At 42.4% G+C, this 18,265-nt stretch overlaps 1 protein-coding gene across 1 annotated transcript in view; it reads right to left on the bottom strand.

Moving 5' to 3' along the window:
• The window catches only part of ZMAT4 (zinc finger matrin-type 4), a 466,837-nt gene extending 456,148 nt beyond the window's left edge, over positions 1-10,689 (bottom strand). The window contains exon 1 of the mRNA XM_060182070.1: positions 10,567-10,689. The gene's annotated coding sequence lies outside the window, so the exon portion shown is untranslated. The remainder of the gene's footprint in view (positions 1-10,566) is intronic.
• Positions 10,690-18,265: the final 7,576 nt, after the last annotated feature.

Genomic DNA, 18,265 nt, shown 5'->3' with positions numbered 1-18,265 from the left:
ACACCTAAAGCAGACATCTGGTCCTTTTTAATACAGAATAGCATCTGCTCATGTCACCAAGTGTGTGGGAGTATCCTGCTTTTTTTTTTCCAGGGTTATTGCTGGGACTTGGTACCCACACTACGAATCCACTGCTCCTGAGGCTATTTTTCCCCTTTGTCGCCTTTGTTGTTTATCATTGTTTTTATTGCTGTTGTTGTTGATAGATAGGACAGAGAAATCAAGAGAGGAGAGAAAGACAGAGAGGGGGTGAGAAAGAAAGAGACCTACAGACTTTATTCACCGCCTGTGAAGTGACCCCCTTGCAGGTGGCAAGCCAGAGGCTTGAACAGGGATCCTTATACGGGTCTTTGAGCTTTGCACCATGCACACTTAACCAGCTGTGCTACCACTGAACCGCCCCCCATACTGCTTTTTAAGGAGCAACATAGTGTCTGACACTTTGCTACATGTGTACAGTGATTACCTGAGCACATATGGTTTGAATGACTGATATGAAGGCCATATCAGGGCTAGAATGTGCAGTGGTGGACTTGGGACCCAGGTTCAAGCTCTTGGTCCCCACCTGCAGAAGGGAAGCTTCACAAGTGATGAAGCAGTGCTGCAGGTGTCTATTTCTTCCTTTCTACTTACTTCCCCCTTCCCTATTTCTCTGTTTCTGTGCAAAAAAAAAAAAAAAACAGTTTTAAAATGTTAAAAATATATAACATATCAGGGGACAGGTAGTGCTATACCTGGTAGGGCACACACTACTATACATAAACACCCAGGTTTAAGCCCCTACAGAGGGAAGCTTTACAAGCAGTGTAGCAGTGCTGCAAATCAGTCCCTCTTTCTCTCTCTCTCTCTCTCTCTCTCTCTCTCTCTCTGAGTACTGCTCAGCTCTGGTTTATGGCAGTGCAAGGAATTGAATTTGGGACTCTGGAGCCTCAAGCATAAGATCTCTTTGCATAACCATTATGCAATCTACCCCCACTTCCTCCCTCTCTATCCCCCCTTCCCTCTAAATTTCTCTGTCCTGTCAAATAAGTACATTAAAAAAAAGGAAAAAACTGAAAAAGAAACAAAAGTTAAAAGTAAATAAATAAATAAAAATATAGAAAAAGAACATAGGTTCCAACTGGTGAGATAGCTCAGCCTGTTAAAGCACCAACTTGGATGCCTGAGGTCCCTGTGATCCCAGGAGCTCCAGGTTCAACCCCCAGCACCATTATACACCAGAGCTGAGCAGTGTTCCATTATTTCTCTCATAAACTAGTGAATAAAAAAATCTTTGGAAAAAAAAAAGATTTACCTTTCTGATTTGTAAAGTCATATGTTCACTGTAGGAAATTTGGGATATATAGAGAAATTTCACAAGTCAGAAGCTCATGTGTTAGGGTAGGAGAGATTAACCCAACGATTTATTCTAGAGACTGTCATGCCTGAGACTCAAATGCCCCATATTAAATTTCCTGGCACCACCATAAGTCCTCAGAGCTAAGCAGTCTTCTGGTCAAAGTAAAAGAAGAAACATCATTTTTCAAAACATCATGAGTTTTCCCAAAACCTAGCAATAAATGTGTTATCACACTGATATATTCTATTTTCCATGATTATGCACATCTCTTATTTTTTTATAAAAATGCATTTTACTGTATTTACTTTGAAGTCTTTATCTAGTTAATACATATTATTAGCATTTCCCCCAAACTTTTCTATATTATTCAATGTAATTTTAATAGCTTCCTTGATTTCCATTTTATGGATGAGCCATATTAGATTTAATTAATCCCCCACATAATGTTTTGTTATAATGAATAATGCTAAAAGGAATAACCTTGATTACAACTAGTTTGCACAGCTCTTATTACTTCCTTAAAATAAACTGCCAGAAGATTTGCTTACTGGTTCAAAAGATATGTTTGTGAGACATACTCCTAAGTTGGTAAATTCCCACAAGCTAACTGAAACTATACATTCCCCATCACCCTTAACTACATGATATTAGCATTTTCATTCCTGCTTTTTTTTCCGGTACATGGATATCTTATTTTTAATTCTAAATGTTAATTATTCATGAGGTGGGATGATTTTGCATATTTTTCCAGACATTTATGCTTCTTTGCTCTGGGTCTCAATGATCTAATCATATCCTTTGCCCACTTTTTTTATAGCATACAAACTCATTTTTTAAAATATTTTCTGGAGGAGAGAATTAGTCGTCTGTCTTCTTTGGTGACCCGGGCCCCATGTTTAGCAACACTTCAAAAATGTGTGCTAATGCTAAAGTCTAACTTCTATCTTTCTCTTGCTGTTTAGAGCTATTTGCTCTTCTCCTGTGTTCAGTGGGGAACCCCATATACTCTTCCATCAAACAGTGTGACCATTCTTCATTGCCTGTCAGCTTCTCCCAGGGATAAAACATTCCTCTGCACATCAGTCCTCTCTCTCAGTACTTACTCGGTCAAAAGTATCACCCTGTGATATTCCCCCCACTTTCCTCCCTGCCACTATCTTCCTGAAGGCCCTCAATTTTTTTTCCTCACCTGAATAGAATCCAATTACTTCAAAAACCAGTATTTCCTTGCCAGGCTTGCCCTTATAAACCTCATTCCTACTCTGGTTTTTCCTAAGTGCAAATGGATCCATGTCATTTCTTGCCGAAAATATGTTCATGTCTGACTTTGGCCAGCTGGCCTCTTTCTACCTAGGTGCACCCACATTAATCTCTTCTACCCTCTCAAAAAAAAAAAAAACTTAACTCATAACTTCAGATTCAGCTGACATCAACAAATCACTCAAAAAGACTTGACATGGGGGCCAGGTGGTATAAGCGCACGTGGCATGAAGCACAAGGACTGATGTGAGAATCCCAGTTCCCGCCCCCTCCACCTGCAGGGAAGTCACATCGCAAGTGGTGAAGCAAATCTGCAGGTGTCTATATTTCTCTTCCCCTCTGTTTTCCCCTTCTCTCTCAGTTTTTCTCTCTTATCATCAGCAATGACAACAGTAACAATAATAACAGCAACAAGGGCAACAAGAATGAGGAAAAATGGCCTCTAGGAGCAGTGTATTTGTAGTGCAGGCACTGAACCTGAGATAACTCTGATAACCAGAGATAACCAGAGATAACTCTGCAGGCAAAAAAAAAAAAAAAAGACTTAACACATTGTGCTTTTCCTAATTCTGACCATCCCTGCTTCTAGCAAACATGGCTGTCCTCTACTCCATTGTCTCCCATCCATCTGGAGAGACTATTTCTCAAGTCCTCTCAGGTGTCTTTCTATAGAGCCTCTTTTGATCCTCCCAAGTAAAGGTCACCATGTATATACACTGCATCTAGGACATGCTATTATCATGTGCACTATACCTCAATGTATTCTAGTGCACCAAAATCAAGGGCAGAAGCATGAAGTCATCTGGACATTATCTGAGTGGAAAGGATACAAAAGGAGCAAGGTAGAGGCTGCTTGAGGTTGGCCTGCCTATCTGATGCATTCTCTCTCTCTCTGTGGTGTTGGTATGCTTCTAAAACCCCTTCTGTTTCATTGGTTTAATCCCCCCTGACTAACACTGTATTCTATTTACATAACCACTGTTAACTAAGCACCGCCCTGCCTGCAGGGCATTGGTTTAATCCCCACTGGTTCATGATGTGTTTTTGCTCTGCCCCCTCTTGTAGTACACCCTGATTTGCACCAGTCACTTTTCGCTCCACCCTCTCTACGTCACATCCTGTTTCCACCCTACTTGGCCAGTATATATAAGGACAGGATTGTGATTAAATATAGTTTTAGTTTAGTTTAGCTTGGCTTAGATTGTGCTGCATTCTGCATGAATAAAGAGATACTGCGTACAGCTCAGTCATGAGTCCCTGGTCATCTGTCTCCCGCTCTCGAAGCTAGCCCCGCACTCTGGGTCATTTCTACATCCAGACTTGACAGCTCTGGTTTCCTGACATTGCATGGTCTGTGCCATCCCTATTCTTGCCTCAGTTTAACATGCCTTTACCTTTCTTGAATTCTGCTTCACAGTTGGGAAAACTAGGCTTCTCCCTTTCTGACCCCTCTGCTCTGGTCTTGACTTCTCTGAAGACAGACAGCCCACTTGTCTTGAGACTGAGGATCTTCCTTTCAAAATTTAAAGTTTTGTTTTATTATCTTTATTTATTGGACAGAGACAGCCAGAAACCATGAGGGAAGAGAGTGTTAGAGAGGGAGAGATACAGAGAGACCGACCTATTAGCACTGCTTCACCACTCACAAAGCCTGTCCCCATGCCAATGGCAACTTGGGGGGGGGCTCAAGCTGGGGTCCTTGTACATTGTACTATGTGCGCTCAACCAGGTGTGCCATCACTCAGCCCCAGAGGGTCTTTCCTTCCATTCAAGTTGTCTCAGGAAAACACCTCTATCTTATTTCTTGCTGGTAGACTCCCTGAGCTGGGGAGATCCATAAAGTCTCAGGATGCCCTTGATTCTAACCTCTGGCAAGTCCAGCACAAGCCTTGATGTTTTCTTCCTTCTCCTCAGTGGCCACATACCCTCCTTGCTAGTTATACATTTATGTTGTGGTGCACCTGTCAGCATAGTTCATCTTGCTTCTTACAAGGCACAAAGGCCCCACAAGACAACACTCCACAGTCTCTACCTCATTTTCTCCAGTGATTCTGGCTATGGTGGCTCCTTGCAAACCACATTCAGGGACAAACCCTGGTCCTCTGTGGACCTCTCTGCCTCACTGTACATCTAATGTTCCCCATGGAGTTCCAACTGGCCAAGGAAAAGCATATGTGTACATATGAAGTCTGGCTGGAAGGAATGTAAAATTTCAGCCCCACATTGTGGCAATTTCTCTATGAAAGGGGAATCTGCCTGAAATTCAAATTTCTGTTTCACATTGTAAAGGTTAACTGATGCCATATCTTACTCAGTGTATATAAGCTGCAGTTGCTTCAAATTTCATTTGTCCAAAGCAGAGTGTGGACAACATATCTAAGGTCTCTTAGATTTACTATTAAATAGCTATTTTTTTCCACATCTCTTTCCCTGGCCCTCCAGTCTCTGCCTTCCACCCATTTGAGTTTATGGCATGAGTTCTGTCACCCCAAAGCCTGTGGCCACTCTCCAACACTCCCTCCCCCAATGCTGGCGGAGGTGAGAAAGTGTGCTGATCACATAGTGATGCTGGAATGAAGTATTTGGTGATGATAATGGGTACTCAACAAACACTGCTTAACCACAGGTGTCCCCGCCTCTACCATTCAGACACAGAAAAATTAGAAGTATCATAAAAAAACATTCTATTCAATTTGAGAACAAGAAAAAAGAAAAAGAAAAACGACAAAGTAAGTAATACCAACTTGGGAAACTGGAGGACCTTGATTCTGGTTCCAAGTCACCATAGAGCTGGTCACCCACACCAAAACCTCTCTCCAGGCCTCATTTGCAACATCTGGAAATGAAAGATTTGGCTCAGTGAGAAGCCCTCAAGGGAAAGATGACCTAGCAGTCCAGGCCACACCATGAAGAGCATTAAGCGTTGGCTGTACTCTTGTCCCTCGCACAACAACAGGACTATGATTCTCAGCCACTTTGAAAGCCGCAACAGAAGGTGGGTTGGGGAGAAATAAAAAAGACCCCTTTCTGAGCAAGAACCAGCATCTCTAGATGAGCTGGTCCTCACTCTCACCTCTGCGTAGCCTCTGTTGCCTTCTCCAGCTGAATCCCCTGCTTAACCATCCCCTGAAGATCATCACAAGGCACCACAACCTTCCCTTTTTAACAACTCTTGCTGATGGAAAATTCTTCCTCATACCTAATCTAAGTCCATCTGCTGCAATTTCTGTCTATTTTCTCTCATTCAATCCTTGCTGGAGATGGAGAACAGCTGGTCGCCATCCTCCATATAACATCCCCTCCTAAACCAAACTCAGTTATTACATCACCCTCCAGCCTGTTTTGCTTCTGGCATAACATACACCATTCCTTCTTGAGCTTCCTTCATGGAACCTGCTTCTGTGAACATCACTGGTAGCATGTGTGGCCTGCGCTAGACTACTCTCTACATGTTCCAAGGCCTTCTGGGACTGTGGCATCCCCAGCTGGAGCTAGGACTCCAGAGACAAATCCAGAGAGAAGATCAAGATCAGAAATGAACCTACCAAAATATAAACCAAGCCCCTGGCTTTCCAAATGAGGCAAGTGAAAGATAGCAAAGGCAATCAAGGACAGTTCCCAAGGTCAAGAGATCAAGCTCCAAATACTAGACTCCAAACACAGCCACCACAAGGTGACAATGTGACCATGTGACTATGTGACTGCTGCACATCCTGGGCTTGTATAAGAGCAAGACCAGGTGGTCCAGGAGGTAGTGCAGTAGATAAATCATTGGACTCTCAAGCATGAGGTCCTGAGTTCAATCCCTGGCAGCACATGTACCAGAGTGATGTCTGGTTCTTTCTCTCTCTCCTCCTATATTTCTCATTAATAAATAAATAAATAAATAAATAAAATCTTTAAAAAAAAAAAAGAGCAAGACCGGAATTAACCAAAAAGGACCATTGTGCAAAAAAGCCCTCTCAAAATTCCATCTTCCTGAGTCCCACTAGTCTGGAGGTACACTATGAACATCTTCAATTTCCATTAAGACATGAAATGCGTTCAGTGGCAACAAAGTTAACTGATGTGAGTAAGTAGATCTAGTTCACCCCTCCCCTTAATAGAAAGATGGCTAGGGCTAAAAAGGAAGGACAAAAACAAAGTAGGTAAATGACAAAATGCCACAGCTTGCTAACATCTCCAGTGATAGCCTTAATAGCAGGGGGCTGCTCAGGACAGAGCAATGAAGGCTGAAGTGTGGGGTGGGGAGGGGAGTTTGTGCCCCTAACAGGTCTATGCTCAGAAATACCTATCTGTCAGCCTTCTGCAGGGCAGCAGCATCACCCAGGGGCTCTAGTGAGGTCTGTGCAGAGAAAGAATTAGGAAAGATGGCTGACTGCATTGCTCCCCAGGGCTGACTCCCCAGTGCACCTCAGAATTCCAGACTTCTCCTGGTTAGCTATTTCAGAAGGGAGGTGTGTAGTTCCTCAAACATTATACCTCACCCTCACAAGAGCCCTAATGTGACAGAGAGGAAGGAAGAAAGGGAGGCACCTACCTAAGGGATTAGCTAACATTGTTAGGGTACCTGCTTCAGGGAGAAAACAGCTGCCAAGTGGGGCATAAGGAAGGGGGCAGGTAAGCATAAGGGAAAATGAGTCAAGTAAAGCATCTACTCATAATTTTGACTGGAAGTTTTTCCGCAATGAAGGGCAGAAAGGGGTGGAGAGGATAATGGAGTACAATGAATACATTTCAGAGACAGGATTGTGAAACAGCCTTCCCTCATCCTGAATAAACAGAAGCATCATGTTCCAACCTACCCAACCTTCAGGGGCTACTCCCAGGTATTTTGAACCCTCAGATTCTCCCTCCCTCTCCCTCTCTCTCACAGACACACAACCGCAAAAGAAAAAGAAGTCAAATCACAACATTTGCAGAAGATGCCAACCACAATAGATGGGCTTATTTGATTTTTGCCAAACCACAAAATGAAAATTCAAAAGAAGAGACTAAAAGGCTGTTCTTATAAAAATTGCTTGTATGTTTTTAATTGTATTTGGGGGAGACAGTTACCTTTAACAGCAAAGTCACCATGAAATGACAACATCAGGCCAGGTTAACAAAGAGATTATTGGCTGATATGTTCATATGAAAGGGGATAAGAAGACATAAGTTGGAGATGGAGGAGCAGGAAAGTAAGGAATAGACATCCCCTTGCTGGAAAAATCACTCAGGGCTTTAGGAAGCAGAAAGAGGTCAACTCTACACATCACTGTGGTTAAATGAAAGAAATCCTAGGCGAGCTGTACAATCCTACAGAGAAGAAAATGCTAGATCTATGGATGGTGCTTATCCAGGTCCTGGCTAAAGCTATCAGGCTTGATGAAATGACAAGTTACAAATTTAATTTCCTGCACACCAATCAGTCCCTTCATATCCACACAGGCACCAGCTTCACAAGGAACCAATCAGCCTAACATCACCAGCGATTAAATCCTCCAAACCAGATCTCACAGTGCAGGACTGAATTTCTGGGTTCTCTGCCCCCTCCAAGGTGAAGTTGCAGTGATGGTGTTTTTGCATTTCACCAATTCTTCTTCAGCTCCTATTATCCTTTTTTTAGTCTAAAGTTGTTATTTTAATGATCTCTCTTCCAAATGGGGAAATACAAGGAAGAGGAAGGTGGAGGAGGGAGAGGGAGGAGAAGCAAATGCTCCAGGGTGCCCCACTTGTACTTTCCGAAACTCCCTCTTCCCCCTCCCCCACCCCCCCTGCTAATTCCCTCCCTGCATGAGTCACCATTCAGGAGCTGATTTAAAAGCCTGACTGTTAATGTCCTCTTATCACAATAGAAATCTAGAAGGTCAGTATTAATTGGTGCCTCCTCCCCCAACTTTGCTACCTGTTCCTCTCTCATACTTAAGTACATTTTCTAGTTCTACTCTTGCTATTATGAATAAAAGGACACTCCCACATTCAAGATCCATCCTCCACCCCACCCCCAGGTACTGTTTCTCCCAGGTTTTCTGGGGACCCCTATGCCCTAGACAGACATAGAGGAGAAGACTTTGGGCCACATAAAAGTTCCAAAACAAATCCAGGAGACCTAAAGCAAAAGCATTATGGCTTGCAGTGTTGCAAGTTTGTTTTGTTTACTGTCAGCCAACATGTGCAGAACAGAAAACTGACTACATCTTGACAAAAAAAAAAAAAAAGTCAGTCAACTTTTTTTCCCTACTGTGAGCAGAGCTTACAGTCCGAAATAGCTGCCTGATGGATGGAGGTGGAGGAGAACTTGTTATGCTGATTAAAGAAAATAAGAATTAACCAGGAAAAAAAAAAATGAAAGTGAAGAGAAGGGGAGGTTGTCATCTGCACCTCAGCAGGAAGGGTGTCTCAAAGAAAAGGTGATGCTGGAGGATTCCTCCCAGAAAATTCACTTCTCACAAGGACTGGGAATAGAACTAAACAGCTTTAGGTCAAGGATAGAAACCAGAGTAAGGAAATTCACCTGCAGGCTACCCAATGCATTAGGGACTTGTAAGATAAAGCAGCGAGTATCAATCTTTAAGAATTCAGTTGGCCAGAGAACTCCCCTGAGGAAAACTGTGGGGTGTTCCAGTAGGAGCTCTCTGCGCAAAAACAGAATGAAAATTCAAGAACCAACCGACCGCATCACCTTCCTCCCATGGAGAGCCTGCTTCCTAGGAAGTTTCTCTACCTAAGTCATCTTATTGGCAGAAGCTCAGGAGAAGTTTTCCCTTGGGGTCAAACATGGGATAAGAACAAGTAAGACCCTTAAATGACCCACAACTCAGAATGTTCAAAGGTCATGTGGTTAAGCCAGCTGCCAGCCATGGGGAGCAATTTTTCTTAGAAGAATAGTCACCAGAAATAGTGGTCCCCAAAATCAACTGGTCACAGACACACCCTGGGCACCCTGGGTAGCCTGCCCCTCCCACTGCCTCCTCCACTTCCCAGAGCTACTGCAAAAGAATAAGAAGATTTACCTGAATAAAGAAATTCACGTGAATGCCCCCCACACACACACTCCCATGCCTCAAGCATTTGTAAAACAGGCCCTGGCCTGACAATTTCCCAGTATCCAGCTAGCTGGTCAGTCCTATTTCCATAAGGGTGTAACCTTCAGAGGAGATACAATGAAACTCCCATCCCCTTTCTTTCAGGACATGCCAAAACCTGGAAAGTCTTCCAGAGTTCACCAGAACGCCTCAGTTAGGTGGTTTCCTTTTCTCAAAGAACTATTTGATAGAGAACTATTTTGTTGGTTCCCCACCAGCAGGTCAAAGAGGACAGGTCCCCACACCCCCTAGAAAAAAAGAGACAACTGCAGTGGGTCAGGGTGAGGAGGGAGGAAGGAGGCAGAAATTTGAGGAAGGACTCAAGTTGAAGGTCACAATAACTGGTGGGGTCCGGTGGGGGACAGGTTTATGTGACATGAAAGGGTGGAAAAAAGCAAACAAATCAACCAAGTTTCTCAGATATCTAGGATGGGCTCATCAGAAAACAACCCCTGAATTGTATACCCCAACAAACCTGAATTGTATACCCTAACCCTTCAGGCACCTTTGTCCCAGACCAGCCCTGCTTCCCCAGCCCCCTGAGGCGAGACTAATTGAGTGAGGAGTAAATAAACCCACTTCTGGAAGGCGCAGAAGTTTTTTCAAATTAACAGCTTGTTTTCCTCCCAACTAAAGACAGTGACATTCCCCCCCACCTTTGTCACATTCCCTCCCCTAAACTTTTCTCTTCTTTCTGCAATCCCTCTACGGATATTCAGCTGCAACCCAAGCCCCCGAGTATGGGGAAAGCAAGAGAGTAGAGCAAACCCCCACCACCACTACACACAGAGACACACACACACACACACCACCACCACCAACCACCACCACCACCACCACCACCACCACCACCACCACTCACTTCACGCACACACACACCCAGGATGCAGGATGGAGTACCTTTTGCGCGGAGCAGAGGGGTTGGTGCCCGGAGGCTTGCTGCCCTGCCGAGCCAAGCAGGGATGCTGTCGTGAGGGAGCACGCTGAGGATTATGTGTTCCAGTCTCTGCGACCAGACCTTTCAGCAGCTCAGACCAACTGTGCTAGCGATGCACTTAGCAATTATCTGCTGGAGCCGACGCCCCGCCCTCTGCTCTTGCGATTGGCTCTGCAGTCCCGGGCAAGGCTGCATTGGTTTCAGCCGACCTCACTCATGGCTTTGGCTCCTACTACTATTATCTAAGCCATCAAAGGAAATAATTCTATGTTTCATTGACAATCTGTAAGGCTCTCCTCTGCCCCTTCGTGGGGGGCAGCACTGGGAGTCCAGTAGGGGCCGTGAGGGAGAGTTAAAAAAAAATTGGAGGGGGGAGGGGGAGAGCGAGAAAGGGGAGGAGAAAGAGAGGGAGAGAGAGATATGAAGCTATCAAGCAATCAGATTCTTGCTCCAGCATTTTAACTTCCACAAAACAGAACCCATAGCAACAATTTTCTGGCCGTATTTTTCCCCCCAACTGTTAAATGTTCCTGAGGGCAGAGAGAAATAGCGGTGGGGGTTCTGCCTGTGTCAAGCTCTGGGAAGCACAGAAAGGTAAGAAAAAAAAAAAGGCAAATAGTAATGCCCCCCACCCACCCCCGAGGGCAACCTGGAGGGCACGTGAAGGTCATTTTAGATTATTAGGGGGTGGGCAGGAGGATATGTTTTGCGCCTCAGTTGGAGTTTATACATCAGTTACTTTCTTCATGAGCAACCTCAGCTACCAACCTGAATAAAGCAATTCCCCTTTGCACTCCCTTGAGAGCCTTGGATGAGCTGGTCCTAAAGTCAGACTAAGTTTGGCATTTCTCAGTTTCCTCAGGAAGACGCAGAAAGATGGGTATCCCAGCAGCAATAATTCTACACAGACCACCACTAGTATTAGTATTAGTATTAGTATTAGTATTAGTATTAGTATTAGTATTAGTATTAGTATTAGTATTAGTATTAGTATTAGTATTAGTATTAGTATTAGTATTCCATTCTGACCTGGCTTGGATTGATTACTTACACTTACATCATCAGTCAAAGCAAGGAAAGGCAAACAAAGCCCAATCAGGAGGTGACAAATGCTTAACTATTTTTTCTTATTCAACAAGTAATTGAAAGACACAAGTTTTAACCCCTCCCCACAACTCCTCACACCACCCCTGTTAGTTTTCATTTCATCATAGGTCAAAGACATTATCTGGCAGCTGAATTTAAAGATTCATTTAAAGAGGGTCCTTAAAATACCAAACTCCACTCCATGTGAGTTAGACACTTAGCCTTCACCTTTGTCCCATTGAGATTCATACATCTCTGACTCCAGTCTAATAACTCCAGTCTGGAGTTGGCCTCTCTCAGAGGCCTTTGGCAGTTGGCAATCCTTATCACCCACTGTCTGTATCCTTAGAAGCCAATGGTATGTTTGATACTGACTTGTAAATGGAGCTTCTGTTTCAGGTATTTATTTATTCCTAGCTTCCCCCCGAAATACACTGCAAGCCCTGAAAGGACAGAACTCCTGTCATATCTGTCTTTATAACCCCACAGACAGCACCTAGCACTCAGTTATTGAGCTGGCTAGTAAAACCAGTCAAAACATAAAGTGTGCACAGCTCTGAGCTTCACAGAATCATCATTCTGCTGTTATTGCTCATCTAATCCAGCAGAAAATGGGGGGAAGAAGTCCCCAGACTCTGAGAGGTGAAAATTCTGGACCAAATACTGAAAAATCTCTCTAAGTTCTCAAAGGCCTCTGTTTCAGGAAAATGAGGCAGGTGATTTCCTTCTCCCTCAAAGAGTTCAAGGAAATGAAAAGATGTGGGATGTACTTTTTGTGAGACCCATGCTTTAGAAAATTCAGTCATTCTTATGATGATTCCCTAAATATCTGCATGGTTAAAAGGAGAGTGACCATATATTAGGAATAAAATAATCATAATGGCAGGCAAGGTAGCAAAAACGTGTTTTCTATTTCATTCATTTGTCTTTGAGGTGAAATTCTCACAAAGGTAAAATGATGAAATCAAGCTTAACTATTAATTTAAATTTCACTGTCCCAGAAAATCTGGAAAGCTCAGTCATGGTACAAAAACTATTTTAAAAAGCAGTTTTATGGATGAAGCAGTAAATTTTTCACTTCTATGAGAAAGAAAACTTGGACTTTGTGCCTTCACATTATACCTCTGTAGCCACCCCTGAATAAAAAAGTAAAATAAAATAAGACTACTACTAAGGGGACTGGAGGGACAGCATAATGGTTGTGCAAAAGACTCTCATACCTAAAACTTGTAAGTCTCAGGTTTAATCCCCAGCACCAGTTGAGCACTGCTTTGGTCTTTTGATGCTTTCCTGTCTGTATTTTTTACTCTTTCTCTCATTCAAATAATATATATATATATATTTTTTTAAATAATACTATCGAGCACCTATCAAAGGTTCTGCTGTTCTCAAAGGAAACAGAAAATATTTCAAGTGATTTTCTAAAAGGCTATGTCTAAAACAACATATCCGTACATGCATCTTTTTTTTTTTTGAAGATGAGAGAGAAAGGAAGCTACAAATAGTTGTTTATGTCAGTGCCTTTTAAACTGCATGGTCATAAAATATTCTTTTTGAGAGAAGGATGTTCCCTTTATGTCCCATAGACCAACTGCTTAATTCTGAGTTAGAGGATATATATTAAGTATGTAGATTCCACTGGTCCTTGCATTTGTATTAAATATCAGCTCTATATAATTTAAATGCATTGGGGTATGAAATGTACCAAAATTTCATTTTGTGGGCAGTACTCTGACAAAGTAGTCCTTTTTTTTTTTTTTAGTTTAATAGCTATGATCTCTTTACTGCTTTCAAGGGAAATAGGGGTCTGGCTCTCTTTATAATAAATTGATATAAATGATACTTATTTTTGTTTTTTTTTAATTTAGGAAAATATGACTGACAGACTTCTTTCAGATTTTAAAAGAAACACTGTAGACAGCATGTAAAACTGGAGGGCCAAGCGGTGGCTCACCTGGTTAAGTGTACACATTACAGTGTGCAAGAACCTGGGTTCAAGCCCCTGGTTCCCACCTGCAGGGGTTAAGCTTCACGAGTGGTTGAAAAGAGCTACAGGTTTCTCTCTGTCTCTCTCCATCTCTATCACCCCCTTTCCTCTTTATTTCTGGTTGTCTCTATTCAATAAATTAATGAATATAATTAAAGAATTAAAAAAAGAAATTCAATTTTATATGTCTTTTTAAAATGTTTTATTTATAAAAAGGAAACATTGACTAAACCATAGGATAAAAGGGGTACAACTTCACACAATTCCCACCACCAGTCCTCCATATCCCATTACCTCCCCTGATAGCTTTCTTATTCTTTAACCCTCTGGGAGTATGGACCCAAGGTCATTGTGGGATGCAGAAGGCTGAAGGTCTGAGTTCTATAATTGCTTCCCTGCTGAACATGGGTATTGACTGGTAAATCCATACTCCCAGCCTGTCCTTCCCTAGTGGGGAAGGGCTCTGGGGAAGTGGAGCTCCAGGACACATTGGTGGGGTTGTCTGTCTGGGGAAGTCTCCTTGGCATCATGCTAGAATCTGGAACCTGGTGGCTGAAAAGAGAGTTAACATATAAAGCCAAACAAGTTGTTGACTAATCATGAAGCTAAAGGCTGGAATAGTGCAGATGAAGTGTTGGAGGGTCTTCCATTGTGTAGATAGCTAGTAGGAAAATTTTAGTTATATTTCAAAGGACCTGTGGCTATACTAGTTTTTTTTTTTTTCCCCAGCCTGAAATCTGATATGCAGGTGGATCCAAGTTATTGTCTGGGGAGATGATGTCATGGCATCCACTGATCGCAACCTAATCAATGCAGTGAGCACCACCTCAGCATCCTTTACTTCAGACTGTGTCCAGAGATGTCAAGCATGGAATGTTAACCCTTCACCCTCATTTTTTGGGTGAGACCTTTCCTTTCATAGTATTCTCTAATTTCATTCCAGGAGGTTTACTTCCTAAAAAAGTCCCAAAACCTAGATATAGACCAGGTCCCAATAGATAGAGCATATGTTCACATGTATCCATAAATTAGGGCAAAATATATACCTGAAAGCAAAAATACACAATAGTCTGTAGTGAGTCAGTATAAAGTTCATAATGAAATAGTGTCTACTTAGACTTAGATACCCTCCTCACCTACTTCCTATTACAGTTCTCTCACTCACTCCAAAACTAACCTTATCAAAGCAAGGACTGCAAAAGCTGAATAAGGGCAAGAAACTGGCATACTTTAATGATGACTCTTTAGTCACTATCAGGCCACCCCATCAGCTGGGGGCCTAGTTGGGGAGTCCTGGGATTCCCAAACAGATATGATGGGCCCAAACCTCAAATAAATTCCTCTCCCCATTGTTACCAGTCATTTCTATCAGGAACAACACAATAGACCCCTTTGTGAGTCCCCATAGGACCTTGTCCTCAACTTGGATCAATAATGGTAGAGAATGTTCCATCCTCCAAAGGGAGGATGGACAACATACTCTATGCTACACCTAAGGAACATGGGACAATATTGGAGCAGCTTGAAATGTTCCTACTCATGACCACAGAATGTGAGCTCAGATCTAGAGGGATGCAGAGGTCACATAGGCTTCTAAGCTGAATATGGGCCCCAGATCACATCAAATTGATGGAGTTTACAGTCAACAATATTTCAACCCCTTTCCCATATTCGGGAGCTACTCTCATCCCTGGCCCAACTTTCTGGTTCTTTTTCCAGCTAAAGTAGCCCATTTTAAGTTAACAGTTTCACTGCATTAGTGATTTGAAAGGTTTTGGTGGAGGCAGGGAAGTACATGTTCTACTTTGAATAACTAGGGAAAGCATGTGGATTTCTTTATTAAAACTCAAATAAAATAGCAACCAGTGCAGCTACCATCTTTCATGTGGGTAACCACTTGCCACTCACTACAACAAATTCCCCTGACCTACAGTGGGAGGCTGGAGAAACCCAGCGTTTACTCTTCTGTTTATACAATTTTCTCAGTTGTCATTTATTTATGCCAAATTCTGTTCCTAAAAGAGAGAAGAGGAGAATAAATCTAGGCAATGCCAAGAAAAAAAGGAAATGTGTGAAAACAGAAGAAAAAACAAAAAAAAGGTGGCTTTCAACACTACATCTTTGCTAATTGAGTTAAGCCATACAATACCCTTTTATTTATGTTTTTTAAGAAAAAAAAAACACAGCATAAGGTAGATTTTGTTTGTTTGTTCAGGAAACTTCTCCCAGCACAGCTTCCCAAAACTTGGAGGAACATCCTCACAGCTTTCTGTTCTAGCTGATGGCTGTTGTGAAACTTCATATAATCCAACTCCCTCCCCCTCTACCCACCATTCTACACCCCCACCTCATCTCCCAAACCAAACCTTTGGAGCCAGTGACATCTCCACTAAGTACAAGAGGAGATTGTGATTGCCAGGAAGGTGTCAGTCACCATGAACTTAATCATTTCATTAATTACTAATGAGTCTTCAGAAAGTTTATATTAAAATAGACAGGGCTTCATGAGGTTGTAAGACAGGAAGGAATATGTGATTATGTATGATGCCCTACTGAATATAAGCAGATAATTCTATTGGTTCAGACCACAATCTTACTTCTATAGTGAGCCAAAGTTGTAAAGAACCTGAAAGACAGAGGCAGAGAGTAGTCTTGCAAGGCTAAATTGCCTACCCAAGTTCTGTTTTGTTTCAGTTCAGATTCTTTATAAGAAATATGAAACTGGGTGGTGAAATAGCTCACTTGAATACAGCACAGTTTTGCCATGTGTACAACCCAGGTTGGAGTCCAGTCTCTACCCCAGTGAAGGAACTTTGATGTTTGATGTTGTGATCTTTCTCAATTTCTCTCTCTCTCTCTCTCTCTCTTTCTCTCTCCCTCTGTGTGTATGTGTGTCTCCTTCTATCTAAAATAGAATGAAAGTAAAAGAAAGATGAAATCAAAACAACAATTGTTTCCATGTGTGAGTTCATGAACTCCTTCTTTTGTAAAAAAAAATAAATAAATAAAGTAAAATAAAATAAAAACCAATTTCCTATTATACAGAGGAACCATTAGTGTGTTAAGATAAAATGTATTAGGAATTTTTTTTTCCTCCAGAGTTATGCTGGGGCTCAGTGCCTGCACTACGAATCCACTGCTCTTGGAGACTATATTTTCCCTTTTGTTGTCCTTGTTGCTTATCACTTTTGTTGTTGGATAGGACAGAGAGAAATCGAGTGAGGAGGGGAAGACAGAGAAGGGGAGAGAAAGATCGACACCTGTAAACCTGCTTCACCACTTGTAAAGCAAACCCCCTGCAGGTGGGGAGCCGGGGTCTTGAACCAAAATACTTGTACTGGTCCTTAAGCTTCTTTCCACGTGTGCTTAACTCACTGCACTACTCCTCGGCCCCCCAAAATGTATTAGAATTTCATTTAAAAACAGTAGGTCCTCCTTACTCCCCCCACCCCCCAAAAGAGACAATAGGACAAGCACCTTTGTGTTTTTAGTCTTTTTAGACCTACCTCACCTGTATAGTTCATGGTTGTCCCATTTATATTCACAGGCTTGCTTTAGTCATTCCCTGCAGTTTGCACAGGTAGAGGTGACTAGTCAATCTACCTGATCACAGGTAGGTGACCTTAGTTCATTATACATGGTCTTTTCTTCACTATGCTGGATTCTGCCACTTGGTTTCCAACATATTGATCTCTGGCACATGCCCTTTCCCATTTTTGTTTCTATCCCACTTGTTCCTCACTGTGACATAATGAGTGATCAGGAAGGTGGCATTCAGTTGGCAGAGTGCAAGACTTGTGTTTTTAAGAACCCAAATTTGATTCCTAGTATTCCATATGCTAGGGTGGCACTCTGACCTTCTCCCTCTCCCCTCCCCACCTTTCAACATAAATATAGAAGGAGGAGGAGAAAGAAGAAGGAGGAGGAGGAGGAGGAGAAGGAGGAGGAGGAGGAGAAGGAGGAGGAGGAGGAGAAGGAGGAGGAGCAGAAGAGGAGAAGGAGACATAAAAAAAAAAAAACAGGGTCAGATTTAGCAGGTAGCTCAGCTGATAGTATATACACATCACCATATCTGAGGACTTGGGTTCAAACCCCAGATCATCACATGGGAGTTGCTTCAGGGGGAAGCTTCACAAGTGCTACAGTGTCTCTCTTTCTCTCTCTGTCCCCATATAGTTCTTTCTGTCTCTCAAGGATTGGGAATGTCCAACCATGTCCAGCTATCCAACAAAATGGATGAAATTGGAGGTAGTTGTGCTAACTGAAATAAGCAAAGAGGTAAAGGACGACTACTATACATTTCACTCATATTTTGGTTGTAGATGATTGAAGTAAATGAACTTGCACAAAAAAAAAAATCATAAGCTATCTAAAGCAAGGTTGGGGACTGTCCAACCTGTGGGCCATACTCATTTGGTATGATCCTACTAAGGCAACTACAAGTGGAACCAGAAATTCAGTAAATCTAGAAGCTATTTTCATGGCAATAGTTAGTGCTAATTTTCAAGCTGCCAATTTTGTGTGTCCCACCAATGATATTACAAATATCTAAATGGCCTTTGGAAGAAAACCAACCCTGAGTTAGAAGA

This window comes from Erinaceus europaeus, chromosome 2 (genome assembly GCF_950295315.1).
Source record: "Erinaceus europaeus chromosome 2, mEriEur2.1, whole genome shotgun sequence".
NCBI classification, from domain to species: Eukaryota; Metazoa; Chordata; class Mammalia; order Eulipotyphla; family Erinaceidae; genus Erinaceus; species Erinaceus europaeus.
This window is presented reverse-complemented; position numbering and strand designations above follow the sequence as displayed.